Here is a 16,461-nt window from a genome sequence, read left to right as displayed (position 1 = left end):
GAAGAGACAACATGGAAATGAGTAGCATGTGTCATGGTGCATGCTCTGAAAATTAAATGGCAATTACAATTACAAACTGCATTTAAAAACCGAGGAGATTAAAAAATGTTTTGGAGCCTCAAAGCATGAAATTACGGTAATCTTGTACAGGTTGTTTTTAGTTTGGCTGATTGAAACACAAATAAACCCCAATGGGGGCCCATCTTCTGAAGGAATGAATGGATTTCCAATCTGTGTTTTCTTGTTTACCATGGAAAATATGCAGTCCAAAGAAAACACAGGTGGAGAAGCTGTTCTGCATCTCTATTTTTATCTCCAGCGGGCTTCAGCATTCAACCCTAAATATTTTACTTAATAGAAAATGAAGCCCAGCTTCTCAAGGTTAAATGACTCCAGGTTTCCTGTGGCAAATTGAGGTTTGTTCTAGGAGACATCCATCGAAAAAGAACTCCAGAGCCAATTGTAGACTGACTTCCCAAGCAATCACACAAAACTCACAATCCAAGCCTTGCTTTAAATTGAGGGTCTCTTTCGGTCTCTGCATCTGTTTCTTGGTGCTGCTTGCTGTTTTCTTTTTGTCAGTCTGTCCTTCACTTGGCCACCCCTCCGGTTTCACAAAAATAGAAAGTTAGTTGGGAAAAGAAAGCCACCTCCCAGTGCTGGGGAACCAGACCCCACTCTGCTCAGGGAAGGCAACTCCCTCCTGCCCAGGCTTGTGTGGGCTTGTCTGGGTCATGGCCTCTAGCAGTTGCCCAGGTGCTGGCCTGGTTGCAAGAGAAACCGGAGCTCCCCAAATGTAGTCCTGCCTCTGGCCAGGCCTTTGATATTTATGTTTCTGGAGCAGCCCAGGGACCTCAGTGAACCAGAGTTATTGCTGGGGTTGGGCCAGGAGGGAACAGAACAAACCTAGGATCAGGATGGGAAGGGAGCTGGGGTCACCTTCCTCCCAGCTGCGCCTCCAAACTTCAACTTTCTTCTTTCTTTGTTCTGCAGATGTTATGTAATCAGCAGAGGTGAGACTATTTTTGGCCCTCATTAGACACAAATCTCATGTTCCATGTTGTGCTTGTGTGCTTTTGGGATTAGACTTGAACTCAAGGTCTCAGGGTCTTCCTTAGCATTTTTTCTTTTCTGGTCCTGGGGCTTGAACTCTGGGCCTGGGCACTGTCCCTGAGCTTCTGTTTTTGTTAAAGGCTAGCACTCTACCACTTGAACCACAGCACCACTTCTAGCTTTTTCTGTTATTCACTGGAGATAAGACTTTCCTGCCGAGGCTGGCTTTGAACCATGATCCTCATATCTCAGCCTCCTGAGTACCTAGGATTATAGGCATGAGCCACCAGTGCCAAGCTTCTTTAGCATTTTCCTTCAAGGAGGTACTCTATCACTTTAGCCATACCTCCACTTCCAACTTTTTGCTGATTAGTTGGAAATAAATGTCTCACAGACATTTTTTTTCTCTGGGCTGGCTTGGAACAGTTATCCCAGATCTCGGCTTCCTGACAGCTGGGATTATAGGTGTAAGCCACTAGCACCCAGCTTAATACTTTTTCTTTTTCTCAACCATGGTAAAAATCCTCACATGATGGAGCTACTTCTGTGTACCTAGGTACTGGGGTGCAAAGCCCAACATGACTCAGTAATGGATCTTGGGATAGAAGAGATTTTATACCAGTAAATAACACTTATTAGTGCATAGGATTCTCTTAACAATCCTAAGAAGTCAGAATTCATATTTGCTCTAAATGACAAGCACCAAAAGTGTCTCAGAGAGGTTTAACTCTGCCCTCTGGGTGGCATAACTAGTATATGGTACGTAGGACTGGGGTTTAAATGTAGGTGGTTTATGATTTATCCCTAGTGCCCGTGTGCTTAGTGCTATACCCCAACTATTGTCCCCTCTAGAAGACTGATGCACTGAAACTTCTTTAGAGCCTCAGACCTAAACCAGGTAGAGAAAGTTCTGGAAAGTCTGGAAGTCAGACACAGCAAGCCAGGAGCTTCTTAAATACTCTTCTTCGGTCAGAAAGAGCTGAAGCTGGGGGGTTGGGTGGGGTGGGGTGGAGGGGGGTGGGCAGCAGGGCCATGGCCTGTTAACTCTTCTCCTGACATTCTCAGGAAGGATACCCTGGTGGTGTGACCTGTTGGGAAGGGATAGGACAGGCAGTGATAGGAAATGAGGACTGCAATCAGCCTGTTACCAGGTGTGGGTCTTAATGGAATAGGGTATAAGTTAGAGCTGCCACCTGGCTGCCTTAGCCTGAGAATGGAGGCTGGGGCCAGGTCTCATCTTTGTCACCATTATAAGGTTCTGGCTGTGCTGTTCCATTAGCCTGAGTCTGGCTGGCCATTTTTTTTTTCCTGATGGACAAGGCTAGTTGGTCTGCCAAGGAAGAAACCAGAAGTCTGTGGCAACCACTCCTTGGTGGGAGGCAGGAAATGAATCATTACAGGTGCGTTGAGATTAAGGTTCTGAGATGCTTTGGGGATTTCTCTGGAGTATAAAGAATACTCACTCTCTTGAGCTAAGTCCTGCTCTGGGATTCCATCACCTCTGTACTAACAACTCCCTTGGTGCCATTTACCAGTGGACAGTATCTAGTACATTTGCGTCCAGGTGGACAAGAAAGGCCTGTCCTCAGCATGAGTGTGCGTGCGCGCGCGCGCGCGCACACACACACACACACACACACATCTGCCTTGAACTGGATCCAAGTCCAGGGCAGTCCTGAGGGCATATTCTCACTGTCCCTGGGTGTTCCCAGGTCAGTCCTCAGATTATGGTTCCTCCAGGCTCTCGCCAGCTCGTCCACTTACTTTCTGTAGGTCCTTGAGCAGTTACTTAACTTTTTTTGTGCTTTGGTCTTATCAACAGAAAAGTGGTAATTTGCCAGCCACTAGTACTCAGGTCTGTAATCTTAGCAACATAAGAGTCAGACCTGAAGACTGTGGTTTAAAGTCAGCCCAGGGAAAAAGTCTGGGAGGTGTGTGTGTGTGTGTGTGTGTGTGTGTGTGTGTGTGTGTGTGTGTGTGTGTGTGTGTGTGTGTGTGTGTGTGTGTGTGTGTGTGTGTGTGTGTGTGTGTGTGTGTGTGTGTGTGTGTGTGTGTGTGTGTGTGTGTGTGTGTGTGTGTGTGTGTGTGTGTGTCCTGTTCTCGGGCTTGATTCAGGGCCTGAACTCAGGGTCTAAGTGCTGTTCCTGAACAATTTTACTCAAGGCTAGTGCCCTAGAACTTAAGCCACTGCTTCACTTCTGGCTTTTTGGTGGCTAATTGGAGATAAGAGTCTCACAGGCTTTTTTACGCAGGCTGGCTTTGAATTGTGATCCTTAGGTTTCAGCCTCCCAAATAGCTAGGATTACAGGTGTGAGTCATTGGCACGGAGCAAGACTCTTATCTCTAACCAGCAAAAAGGAAGAAATGGAGATGTAACTCAAGTGGTTCAATCCCCAGTAACTGCTCAAAAAAAAAAAAAAAAGGAAGGAATAAAGGAAGGAAGGAAGGAAGGAAGGAGTGAGGGATGGAGGGAGGGAGGGAAGGAAGGAAGAAGAAAAAGAATGGTAATACTAAAAATTTAAAAGAGCTGAGAACCAGTGACTCACATCTGTAATCTTAGCTAATGAGGAGGCTGAGATCTGAGGATCATGGTTCAAAGCCAGCTTTGGCAGGAAAGTTCATAAGATTCTTATCTCCAATTAATCACAAAAAAAAAAGCCAGAAGTGGAGTTATGACTCAAAGTAGTAGAGCATTGACCTTGAACAAATGAGGTCAGGGACAGTGTTCAGGCCGGGTGTTCAAGCTCCAATACAGGCAAAAAACCAAAAACAAGAACAACAACAAAACCCTTAAAAATGGGTTCTAAGCATTCAAATGAGTTCCTAAGCATACAATAACATGATGCAGACTCAGTGAATGGGAGCTTCTGTATTGACTGCTATTGAAGACCTTCTGGTGCAAACTTGTACCTTTCTGAATAGCATTGTCCTCACATGTAAGATTGGTACAATACTCTCTGTTTTACAGGGTTGTTGTAAGAACTAAACACTGTTAATTACTACTGTAAATTACTACTGTAAAGTTGCCTGTTTGTTGCTTTTGCTTGGTTTCTCTCTCAGGATATGACTTTATTTCCAAGTGGAAAAGCTTTGGAGCACTGACTGAGTGCAGTCAGCCACAGTACTTAGATACTTTGCTTAATCCCCAGACACTCTCCCTTTTCCCAGCTGTAAACTGGGATGATAATGACCACTCCTGGGAATCCTGAGCATGTTACCAGGGGAAAATACACAATAATACACAAAGCACTCGGGAAGGGGGGCGGGTGGTCCTCTGAAGACAGACGCTTGTAAATGAAAGGTGGTGTTGTGATTGGAGTAATGCCTGCTGACTCCCTGCCTTCCCCCCCCCCCTTTTTTTATTTAATTAGGAGAAAACTAGTAATTAGGAAGCATGGCCTTGTTAAAGCTGTGGCCTGGGAAATAGTTCTCTTGGCACATAATCAGAACTGTGACATGGCACAAGTTTCTGCCAGATGGGGCAGCAGGGGACCTTGCCCCAGGCTCAGAGACAGGTCTGGAGATTATGAGGAATTTGCCTGTCTGGGGCCCAGGGCCTGGGTGGGTGAATGACGCAGAGCTGGCCAGGGAGGCTCCTTGGTCTCCTGCTCTTGGGAGTTCTCCACCCAAGTTAGCAGAAACACTTGGACTGGCCTGGGTTGCCTTCATCTCTGGGGGGCCTCAGAGTTACTCTTATCTGTTTGTTATAGCTGGCTGTGATCCCAGAACCATGCTTCTCCATCATGCATGAATGTAGCGCTCTGAAGAGCACCTCTGGTCGGGTCTGGGCTCTCTCATTCATCCCCAAGACAAAGTTCTCCTTAAAATGGACCCTAACTCATCCCCATTGTGCTTTTGTTCCCCAGTCCCCCTTTCCCTCCTCCCAGCAAGCTCACCAGTCTCTACTGGACATGCGTCAAGGCTGCCAGGGGGCCATCCTAGATCCTTCCAGCTCCATCCTGCTTCTCCCTGCACAGCTGTGAGCTTGGAACAGGGTGGATTTCCCTTAATCTCTTCCCCTTAGTTCACCTCTGACTCTGAGCTGTTGGAAGGCAGAGAAGGAAGGAAGTTAGAGAAGCCAAATGTTCCCGGGGCACTCAGGCTGGGATGCACCTCACTCAGAGGACTGACAGCTGACTTCCTGACCAGGCTGACCAAGAGATGGATTCCTGATAAGCCCCAAGGAGAGAAGGTCTCAGTTATGGGCTGTCTGAAATATACAGAAAATGTTAGGATAGATGCTCATGTATCCATCACTGAGACCACTGATTGTTAATGTTTTACCCTATTTGCTTCCTTCCATCTCCTTCCACGCCCTCCCCCCCCCTTTTTTTTTTTTTTGCCAGTTCTGGGGCTTTAACTCTGGGCCTAGGGTACTGTCCCTGAACTTTTTGCTCAAGGCTAGGGCTCTACCACTTGAGCCATAACACAACTTCTGGCTTTTGTTTGATTAGTTTATTCGAGATAAGAGTCCCACGGACTTTCCTGCCCAGGCTGGCTTTGAACCACAATCCTCAGATCTCAGTCTCCAGAGTAGCTAGGATTACAGGTGTAAACCACCATTTTTTTTTTTTTTTTTTTTTTGCAGTACTAAGGTTTTAAACTTAAGGCCTATGATTGCACAACAGGCTGTTTATCGGAATAATGCCCCAATGCCTCCAGCCTTTCTTATTCTTTCCTTCTTTCCTTTCTTTCCTTCTTTCTTCCATTGTGTGTGTATGTGTGTGTGTGTATGTGTGTGTGTGTTTCTTCGGGGATTTGAACTCAGGGCCTAGACTCTGTCCTTTAGCTTTTTCACTCAAGGCTAGCATTCTACCACTTGGATTACAACTCTACTTCTGGCTTTTTGGTGGTTAATTGAAGGTAAGAGTCTCACAAACTTCTTGCTTGGGCTAGCTTGGAAGTGTAATCCTCAGATCTCAGCCTTCTCAGTAGCTAGGATTCTTATGTATTCTGAAAAACAAACAAAAAATCTTTTAGAAAAATCTAAGATTACCCTGTCACCCACTCCCACCCTTTCTCTCTCCCTGTCTTTTTTTTTTTTTTGTCAGTCATGGGGCTTGAACTCTGGGCTTGGGCACTGTCCCTCAGCTCTTCAGCTCTAGGTAAGCGCAATACGGCTTGAGCCACAGCGCCACTTCCAGTTTTCTAGTGGTTTATTGGAGATAAGAGTCTCACAAACTTTCCTGCCCAGGCTGGCTTTGAACCATGATCCTCAGATCTCAGCCTCCCAAGTAGCTATGATTACAGGTGAGAGCCACCAGTGCCTGGCTCTCTCCCTGTCTACTACTTGCCCTTGTTATTCAGTGTTGTCCTTCTACCTGGACAGGACTCAGGCAACAGAAGGCTGCCAAATTCTGTGCATACCCTCCTTGCACATACTGTATCCTTCTGGAACTTTTTTGATGGGAGAAGTTCTGAGATTTGAACTCTGGTCCTTGAGCTAGGCAGACTGGCACCCTACCACTTGAGCCACACCTCTAGCCCTCTTTTTCACTGGTTATTTTTGGATAGAGTCTCACTTCCTGTCCAGGCATACACGTGGATCTCAAGCAACGTACTTTTAAGCTTCTGGTCATTGCTGGGAGCACAGGTATGAGCCACCATGTTCAAACTCCCTTTGTGGAGATGGACTTTCTTGGACTTTTCTGCCAGGGCTGTCCTAAAACCACAGTCCAGTCTCAGCCTCCTATGTAACCCGGAAGGCTAGATGTGTTCCGCTGCACCCAGCTAGGGGTTGAGAAGGAGTCTAAGAACTTTTCTGTCTATGCTGGTCTTAAACCTCAATTCCCCATCTCAGTTTCCCACGCAGCTAGGCTATGGGAGTGAGCCATCCATGCCAGGCTTAGGACCTCTCCTTAACCCAGCCTCCTGGCAGTCTCTGCTGCTGCTACTGTGGTCCAAGCCACCAAGGCCTCCCACTTGGCCCATTTGGTCCCTTCAGCGGTCACAGTTTAGTTTTAGGCAGAAAAATGTCATGTCTTTGCTTCTGTGATTTCTCGGGCTTCTGGTTTAAGTCAGAGTACAATGCAAGTCTCTGGGGCCTGCAGGGTCCTCCGTGGAATCAACTCCTTTGTCCCTCTGACCCCATTTCCCTGGAGGCAGCCTTCCTTCTCTTCCTGAGGGAGCAGCACTGCACTTCTAACTTTCTTCCTGATACCACATTGTGACTTCAGGTGGCTCCCTCTGGGCTGCCATGTAGATACCTCCATGGTCTCTTATAGTCTCCAGTTTGCTCACATTTCACTCTGCCCTCATGACTATGATGTTCTCCATAAACAGAAGCACACCTGTACTCCCACCAGTCTCTCTCTTGCCTTGGTCTAACTCTTTTCCTATAATACTTATTTATTAGCAAACAGCTTCAGAGCTTTATCATTACATATACTATTTATTTGTGTTTTACATTTACGATTTATTGCTTATTTCTCTTGGTTATAATGTAGGTCTCTGAGAGTAGGAATTTTTGTTGAATTCATGGCTGATGTTCTCTTATCTGCAATAGTGCCCAGAACAGGGCACTCTGCAGTTAACTATTGAATGATTAAGTAAATAAGTGAATGAATTAAGCATTTCTAGCTGGAGAAGTTCTAGAGCTTTCACTGGATTATCCAAGGTGTCTGAGATCCAAAAAAGTATAGTGATTACTAACATAATAACCCATCAAAAAGTTGGAGCTGGGCATTGTAGCTCATGCCTGTAATTCTACCTACACAAGAGGCTGAGATCTAAAAATCACAGTTTCAAGCCAGCCTGGGCTGAAAAGTCTGTGAGATTCATACCTCCAATTAACTACCAAAAGCTGTGAATATGTAGTGAATGAAAAAGCTATGGGTCAGTACCCAGGCCCTGAGTGGAAGTCCTCTGATTGACAGGTAGACTGATGAAGGCCATGAGTTTTTCTCTTCCTACGTTTGTCTCCTTGGAGAAACAGTCCTGGTAGTATTAGGGCCTTCCTGTTTCAGGTCTGGTGGTAAGTCTCCCTGGCCCCAGCCTGGCTGGATTGGGTAGGAAGCTGGGGACACATTGAGTTGGTGGAGGATGTGAGTAGGAGCTGGGGCTGTGGGCTGGCTCCAAAGAAGCTGTAATTTTCCTTTTTCTTCTGTGGAGACTGTCTGAAAGCAGAAGCCTCCTGTATATCCTTAGGGGTGGCCGGGCAAGATGCCCAGACCAACAGGAGCTGCTTCCTGCCTTACAGGCTCCTTGTGTAGGCAAGGAGCAAGACCAGGAACTCTCCAAGGAAGTCCTACCCTGGGGAGAGTAACACAGACACTGGCCTGTGATGCAGAGGGCCATCATAGATGAGTGGGGGAGCCTGGAAGGCAAAGAGACACCAAAGGCCATCTGGAGGTGATAGTGGGAGTGAATTGGAGGTGAGTCAGCCAGCTCATGGGGCAGTTAAAAGACAAGTGGGTAATTGTGGGTGCAGTTGGCGGGTCACACACAGAAAATGAGGAACAAGTGGTTAATTGGGCCCACAAGCCCAGGATCCCGCCTGTAATTAGCAAATTGCAGGGCTTTGATATTTGCTTTGGTAACAACTTGTATAGTAAATTGCAGGGAGGAAAACTGCACCCCTAGCCTGGGAGGTGTCCGTGTCTGTGCTCCCTGAGCCATTCTCTCACATATACCCATGAATGTACACCTAACAATGGGGATAGGCTTGCACCTCTGCTGATTGACCCCGTGCTTGGGTGCTTATCGTATTCCTCTTGGATACCAACTTGGGCCTGAAGCTGAGGCCTGGTGTTCCTGGTGTGTACTCTCATTGTTCACATATGCACATCTATGCTGCCTTAAGCAACAGAACTTGGGACACTGAGACCCTCAGGCCAGAGACATCACCTAGGAGTGGGCTTGAGGAATTCCCATGTAAGTGACAAGGTGGAGAAGCAAGGTGTCCAAAGTTCTGTTGCATCATGGTGGAAATTTTGTTCAAGAAGACAGCTAGTGCTGATCTCTGATCAGGGATTGGCTTTTATAGATTTACAGTCTGTGGCTATCTCTGCAGGCTTCTCAGAAGTTCTTACTGAAGTGTGCATGCAGGCATTTCTATCGAGCATTTGCAAGAGGATGATCATGGAATATCTCTCTATGTTTTCATAAGTACAGACTGGTGAATCCTGGGAAGAGAAAAAAAGGGCTATGTGAAATCCCAGGGATTTTGTAATCTCTACGGACAGGTAGGTTTTGGCTAGTTACTGAACTACTTAAAAAATAGTTGTGTCATTTATAGGTCTGTTTCTACCGGCTGATTTTTCTGTTATTTATAAGTCAACATTTTTCTGCTTATTTATATATCTAGTTATTTTTTATTAGATGGTAGACATTAAGTATTTGGACTCTGCTGTTTTTGTTTTTTTTTTTTTAAAGAGGCATTTGTTTGCTCAGGGATCAGTTTGATCCTTTTTTTTTTTTTTTTGCCAGTTCTAGGGCTTGAACTCAGAGCCTGATGTTGTCTCTATGCATTTTTATGCTCTGCCACTTGAGCTACAGTACCACTTCTGGCTTTTTCTGAGTAGTTTATTAGCGATAAGAGTCTTCTGGACTTTCCTGCCCTAGGTTGGCATTGAACTGTGATCTTCAGATCTCAGCCTCTTGAATAGATAGGATTACAGGAGTGAGCCCCTGGTGCCCAACAGATCTCTTTGAATCTTACCTTCAAGCTTAGCTATGGAGGGTTGAGAGTAGCTTTTACTGTAGGAATAGTTTAAACACTTCATCCACATTTCATTTGTCCAAGATGTGATTGCTCTGGGCGTAGGTTTCCCTAACTGTAAGATAAGTACAATACAATAGACTAGATGACGCAAATGCCCAGCTTAGAGCATTTCTTTCATCTGGAGCACAACAGTAAAGCTGCCCTAGTGATGCTTTGGGGATGGTACTGGGTGTGAGCTGAGAGTGGAGAATGTGGGAGGGCATTCTAAATCATAGATGCATCCTGAATAAAGATGCTGAAGCAAGGGTGTGGCTAAAATGGAACTTGCGATCTGACCCATGCATGAGTGCTTGTCTAAATAAATATCCTTTTTTATGGAAGGGTTGGTCATGGGGCTTAAACTCAGGGCCTGGGCACTGCCCCTGAGCTCTTTTTGCTCAAGGCCAGCATTCTACCACTTTGAGCCACAGCTCTACTTTGAGTGCTTGCCTAATATAACTGGAATGTGGAGAAGAGCTTGAGGAACCACCAGCAAGCATCCTACCCAGGCTCCCAGAGGTTCTGAAGTCCCACTTTGGGAAACTCTGCATGTGAAGTTTAAAATAGTGATTTGGATTATTTAGTTAACATTAGAAGTTATAAATACAAGTGTAAATACCACAAAGTTTTGGGGCAGGATTGAATAGAAAGTAGATATTATGTGTATGTATTATTTTCTTTACCACCAAAACAAAGCCAAAATTAAAAATGTCAAAAGTATTGTTTGGAACTTATCTCCTCTCCAAGAGGAAGGCTCAGAGTTCAAGTCTTACAAAACAACAGTGAATGGGGAGAGTGAGAAATAAGCTGAAAAATGTTGATTGGGAGATCATGAAAACCTTAAACACCACACTTGATGATGTTGGTGGGTGGTTTTGTGTTTTTGAAACAGGATCTTGTTATGTAGCTCAGGTTGGCCTTGAACCGACAATCGCCCAGCCTGAATTTCTAAGTATCAGGATTATATATGTGCATCATTACACCAGTTTTGATGATATATTCTGCAGGATGTGGGCAGGAGTATGTCAGCCTTCTATGTTGCAGTGTAAGGATGGGCCATGGAGTATGAGACAGAAGGATTCACCAAGAGTCTGGCACATTAAGATGAAAGATGGAAGAAGTCTGAGGATGAGGAGGGAAAAGGGCACCTGTTTGTTAGCTGGATGGAGCTATCATGTGAGGGAGGAGCCATATCACTCCTGGGTTTCTAGTTCACCTGATGGGTGTGTGGTGATTGTAGATTCCCTACAGAGGCTAAGCAGCAATAGGAATGGAACTGAGGAGGTAGACACATCTGGGCTTTGCTTGGCTTATTCTGTTTCTTCCATGATAAACAGAGGGTGGATGCATCTGTTCCTTGAGTTGTGTAAAGATGGATGAATTAGTATATGTAACAGATCCGGGCTATATTGGCCTAGTAAATTCTTGGTAAGTGGTCATTTCATCCATCTTTTTATTTATTAATTCTATGTAAATTGAAAGGGGAAATACTTTATTTAAGATTGTATCTAACATTTTATTCTGAGTAAAGAGATTATATCTGAGGACCCTCTGTGGGGTCAGACCACTCTGAGCCACTAGGCTGGGCCAGAAGGTTCCAGCAATATCAAGTCCCTTTCTCTCTCTTCTTCTCCTTATCCACCCTGCCCACAGCAGTCATTTCTAGGTCTCTAACATACTAAATGACAAAACAAGCATGATGTGAAAGCATTCCCTGCTGAATGGATAAGTTTATTTACTCAGCTGACTCTTGCGAAGATATGCCTATACACACTGATACTCAGCTGTGTTCTTCTCTTTGTGTGTGTGTGTGTGTGTGTGTGTGTGTGTGTGTGTGTGTGTGTGTGTGTGTTTGCAAGCATACACACTGAGGCTTGAACTCAGGGCTTTGTGCTCTGACTCATCTTTGTTGCTCACAGCTGTGCTCTACCACTGGAGCCACACCTCCAGATCTGCATGTTTGCTGTTCAATTGAAAAGTATCTCTTGGATTTGTCTACCTAGGCTGGCTTCAAATCTCAATTTTCAGACCTCAGCCTCCTGAGTAGTTAGGATTAAAGCCATGAGCTACTGACACTATTGGCAAGAGATTGGGGAGACACCCTGTCAGGCGCTGTGGGCTCCATGGGACACAGTATCTTTGGTAGGACCCAGTGTGGACTTGATTTGGTTCCCAATGATTTCAGCCCCACTGAATCTCTCCCATTCTGATGATCTTCCTGCTCTGCTCTCTGCACGGCCCTACTCAGAGAAAACCTGTAACTCTGGCTTACCTCTTCTGGTGCTGACCCAAAGTGAACATTGTACTTTTACCCACTCTCTATAGGAGATTGGGTCTAATTGACTTCTACTTACATCCAGGTAAGTTTGGGACTGCTTTGATAAGTATGTTGATGGAAATGACCCTATGTAGCCCCCAAACTAAGTCTTCCTTGTTCATTGTAGACTTGTTCTTGGAGCACTGGACACTGTGTATAAGGTGTAATGACCCAGAGGCCACCTGGAGAGAGCTAGTTCTCTGATCACCGTCCCTATGGAACCCAGTCTTCCAACTGGGTCCACTGATATGCTTGACATGTGAGTGAGGGCATCTCAGACCTTTCAGGCTTGTCCTTGTATCAGCTAAATACCTCCTAGTAATCTTAGTTGGCGCCTTGAGAACCAGACTCAGACCAGTCCTGCCTGCCTGAGTTCCTGACCCACAAAATCATGAGATTTAGGAAGCTGTTGGTGGTTTTAAGCCACTAAGTTAGGGTGAGGGGGGAAGGGGGGAGGGGGCGGTAGTTTGTTATGCAGCCACAGATAACTAGAACACTAGACATAAATAGAAGAAACTTTTGCCATCTGCTTTTGATAAATTTAGGCTGTTTTCATGTGATTTTTCCCCAACCATCTGCTCCTGCCCATGTCAATTCCATTTTGGTCAAAACTGGAATCAACTTTACCTCTTCACTGAACCAAATCTTCACCTGGGTTCACCGACAGCTCTGTGAGCCTTAGTAAATCTTTCAGGCCTCTGAACTTTGGCTTGGTGGTCAGTAAGATTCTACCCATAGCCAAGTACTCCTACTTACCCCAGCACAACAGCTGCAAGCTCCCTTAATCCAATGCTTCATGAAAATTGTCACAAATTGGAACCGTGGCTGCAAAAGCCATTTCCATGAATCTGGATGAACATTGTGCAGATGGCATTTTCCCTGAAACCCCACATACTAGAAAGTGTCCTTCTGTTTCTTGTCTTCCCTGTAGGTAGAGTATGGGATTACTATAGGGCTGGTAAGGGTAGTTTTTGTTGTTGTTTGTTTGTTTGTTTTCTTTTGCCATCATTCTGATTCTTCTTCCACAGAGAGACTTGGGAATGAGACATTTAAAATGAATAGGAAGTCAATCATAATTAGACTGTTTTATCCCCTTTTTTGGTGGTACTGGGTTTATACTCAGGCCCATGGTACAGAAACTTAATAAGAAAGTTACAGTAGAAGGAAATTTAATCCAGAAGACCAGGAGTTCCAATCATGTTCTTTATACCTATATGACTTAAGAAATGATTTCAGTCTCTTACCTGAGAAATGAAGATGGCAGCCCACTCTGCCTTACTCAAAGGGGATGGTACTGCCATCAAACAATATAATGGAATTGCAAATGCATGCCTTTGCAGCCACCCATCACATAACTTCAGGATAATTGAAAGCTGCAGGACATCTCCACACACAACTATAATGACAGGTAGGAGTCGTGGGTCCTCTCTACTGAGAGAGTGACCACTGACCATACCTAAAATCATTCCTAAAAAACTCAGAGAAAATTATATATTAGTTAATAGGAAATATCTGGGCTGGGAAGGTGGCTCAGTGGTAGAGTGCTTGCCTTGCATGCATGAGGCCCTGGGTTTGATTCCTCAGCACCACATAAGCAGAAAAAGCCAGAAGTGGAGCTGTGGCTCAAATGGTAGAGTGCTCACCTTGAGCTGAAGACCTGAAGGACAGCACCCAGGCCCAGAGTTCAGGCCCCACGACCACCACCACCACCAACAACAACAACTACAACAAAGGAAATGTCCAAATTTTTTGGAGAAAAATCACAATTCAAGAATGTGAAATGTTTTCCTTGTGGGCTCCCTCTGTGTTCTTCTAATGTTGCATCTGGAAACAAGGATTCTAATGTCATCTACAATCTTTCATCCCTCCATCTTTCCTCTCACCCTCCCTTCTTCCCTCACTGAGGCCCAGTATCATGCATCAGCTCTGTTGCTTGATGTTAAGCTTTGCTGTGCTCCAGATTCTGGTATAGAGAGACTATCTAGAACACTGAACTCAGCATCACCCATCTGTCTTGTCCAGAACCAGAAATCTGGTGCAGGGCCTTGAGGTCTTCAGTCACATAACTTGAACTTTGTGGATTTCCATGAATCTGAGTCTCTTCCTTCTGAGCTCCAGGGAATGATTGATAGTGGACACTCAGAAAACCCTACAGTGTTGGGTTTCCAGATGAATTTTGTAATTTAGCATACAGAAAAGTCACCTAAAGAGCTTGCCAAAATGCAGTTTTGGGGGCTCTACTCTCCTCGGGATTCAGGATATCACAAGAATCTGGATCTTTAAATATGCTGCTTCATCTACAGGGCCTGTGAGTTATTCCTTATGGAATGACTACTGGGAATTGAATTGCTTTAATTTAAAAAAATAATCAGACTAAACTAAAAATACGTGTCAAGAACTTTTAGACAATGGGAATTTGATCTTTGGTACTTTGCCTTGTTGATTATTGCTGGCAGAGACGGCCAACAGGACTAAATCAAGTTTGGAACTGAAACAAGTTTTGGAGTGTGTTTTATTTTCTGATAGCTTGGATATAGGTAAAATGGAAAAGTGACCCAAGATCTTGGACACTTTTGTTTTTTTTGTTTTGTTTTTTTTTTTTGTTGTTGTTTTTTGGTCCAGTTGTGGGGCCTGAACTCTGGGCCTGGGCGCTGTCCCTCAGCTCTTCAGCTCAGCTTTTTTTCTTTTTGCTTATGTGGTGCTGAGGAATCGAACCCAGGGCCTCAGGCATGCAAAGTAAGCGCTCTACCACTGAGCCATCTTCCCAGCCCGATCTTGGACACTTTTGCAAATATCATCTCCTTGACATACAGGAAAGTGTGACACCTACCCACTTCATGGATGGAATTTGGCTAGGCTCCTTAGTTTAACTAAAACAAAAAAATTGGTGTTATTTCCCTGGCATCAAGTCCCAGCACGTGCTGTATCCCTCACTTGGTCCTGAAGGAACCTCTGTTACAGGTAGTACTGTTGGCTCTCTCCCTCCCGCAAGGAAGCCTCGGCTCAGAAAAGTTCTGGGACTGGTTCCAGGTGTCAGAGTTAGGGTTGGCCCTGAGATGGAGCTGGCTTTTCTGGAGAGAGACACCATTCTTCTTGAGAGAAGGCACAACACAGTGGAAATGAGAACTACTGTTCAAGAGACCAGTGGCTTGACTAGGTCTGGCTATCTCTGCTCACAAGATTTAAGATCCCCTGTGACATTCTGCTGAATACACCTTTTACAACAGCCTTCATCTCCTCCTTGTCCTATAAGGAGTGTGTGGGGCGGGGGTGGGGTACAAAAGGACTAGCTTCCACGGGCTCCCTTAGAACTTTACGGATGAGACAAGGGCAGGTGGCAACTTAATTTAACAGAAATTTGAGGATAGAAGAGGGAAGACTTGGGCATAAAAGTGACAAATAGGCATGGTTGTGCTCTGCGACAGACATGACCTCCTGGCTGCGTACCTGCATCCTGTCACAGCCTCTTCTGTCTCTCACTTCCTTAGCCCCCAGGGAGGGCTGGCTGTGGCCAAGACAGTTGCCTGAATTGATGGGAACCACACAGCCCCCTGTCTACCCTTATGGTAGGAGGGAGAGCATGATGGATCTCCTCCTGGGTAAACATTTCCACAGGAAGCATTTATCAAATGTCAGCATGGGCAGCAGAGAGGGCTGGGATTAGTTCCACAGGAACTGCTCCCCTCCTTCCCCTCCCCCAGGCCAAGGCTGTAAGCTTCTCCTGCATGTTCACACCCCTCTCTTTGCAGCCATCTGAGCCTAGGAGAGGAGGACATATCCCAGGACACCCCCTTCTAATAAACAGGTTCTGTCTAGCTGGGCACCTGTGAATTGCACAGATCCTTTCAGAAGAATTGAGGCTAAGGAAATGTCTGGAGGATCCTCAGATAAATAAATGGTATCAGTCCTCGTGTGCTGGATTTTGGTGGTCTTGGATGCTATAGCTACCCTCTTTTTATGGGGGTACCTGTGACTCCTGCTTGGCTTTTCAGGCTGGGAAAGGCTGGTCTCTAAGTAGCCTTTGCTGACTTGTGCCTCCTATCCCCTCCCCCCTCCCCCAACCTGTCCTCTGTTATGACCTTGGGCAAGTCACTTGCCCTTATTGTGCTGTTTCCTCTTCTACCATTTAACATTTTTACTTGCGGACTGTCTGTTGTATGTACTATGCTAGGTGCTGGATAAACTCCTTACAGATTTGTCTTGACATTTAAATAAGATGGTTCAGTAAAACAGTGAGCATAGAATAAGGGTGTTGATAACTTAGTGAAAACAGTTACTCTTTCTATGATCATTTCTATGTTTGTCTTGGGGGGGGGGGCGTAAAAAGTGGAGGGCTGTTAGAAGGTTTTCATGCCTGGAGCTTCCATGGTGTCTCCTGGACTGTTGTCTG

At 45.3% G+C, this 16,461-nt stretch overlaps 1 long non-coding RNA gene across 1 annotated transcript in view; it reads left to right on the top strand.

Annotated features, from left to right (window-relative positions):
* Positions 1-9,086: 9,086 nt before the first annotated feature.
* The window catches only part of LOC138831650 (uncharacterized), a 71,961-nt gene continuing 64,586 nt past the window's right edge, over positions 9,087-16,461 (top strand). Inside the window, exon 1 of the long non-coding RNA XR_011373411.1 lies at positions 9,087-9,236. This is a non-coding gene — a long non-coding RNA (uncharacterized lncRNA). The remainder of the gene's footprint in view (positions 9,237-16,461) is intronic.

This window comes from Dipodomys merriami, unplaced genomic scaffold, assembly GCF_024711535.1.
Source record: "Dipodomys merriami isolate MVZ:Mamm:240054 unplaced genomic scaffold, mDipMer1.0.p SCAF_2, whole genome shotgun sequence".
In the NCBI taxonomy this organism is placed as follows: Eukaryota; Metazoa; Chordata; class Mammalia; order Rodentia; family Heteromyidae; genus Dipodomys; species Dipodomys merriami.
This window is presented reverse-complemented; position numbering and strand designations above follow the sequence as displayed.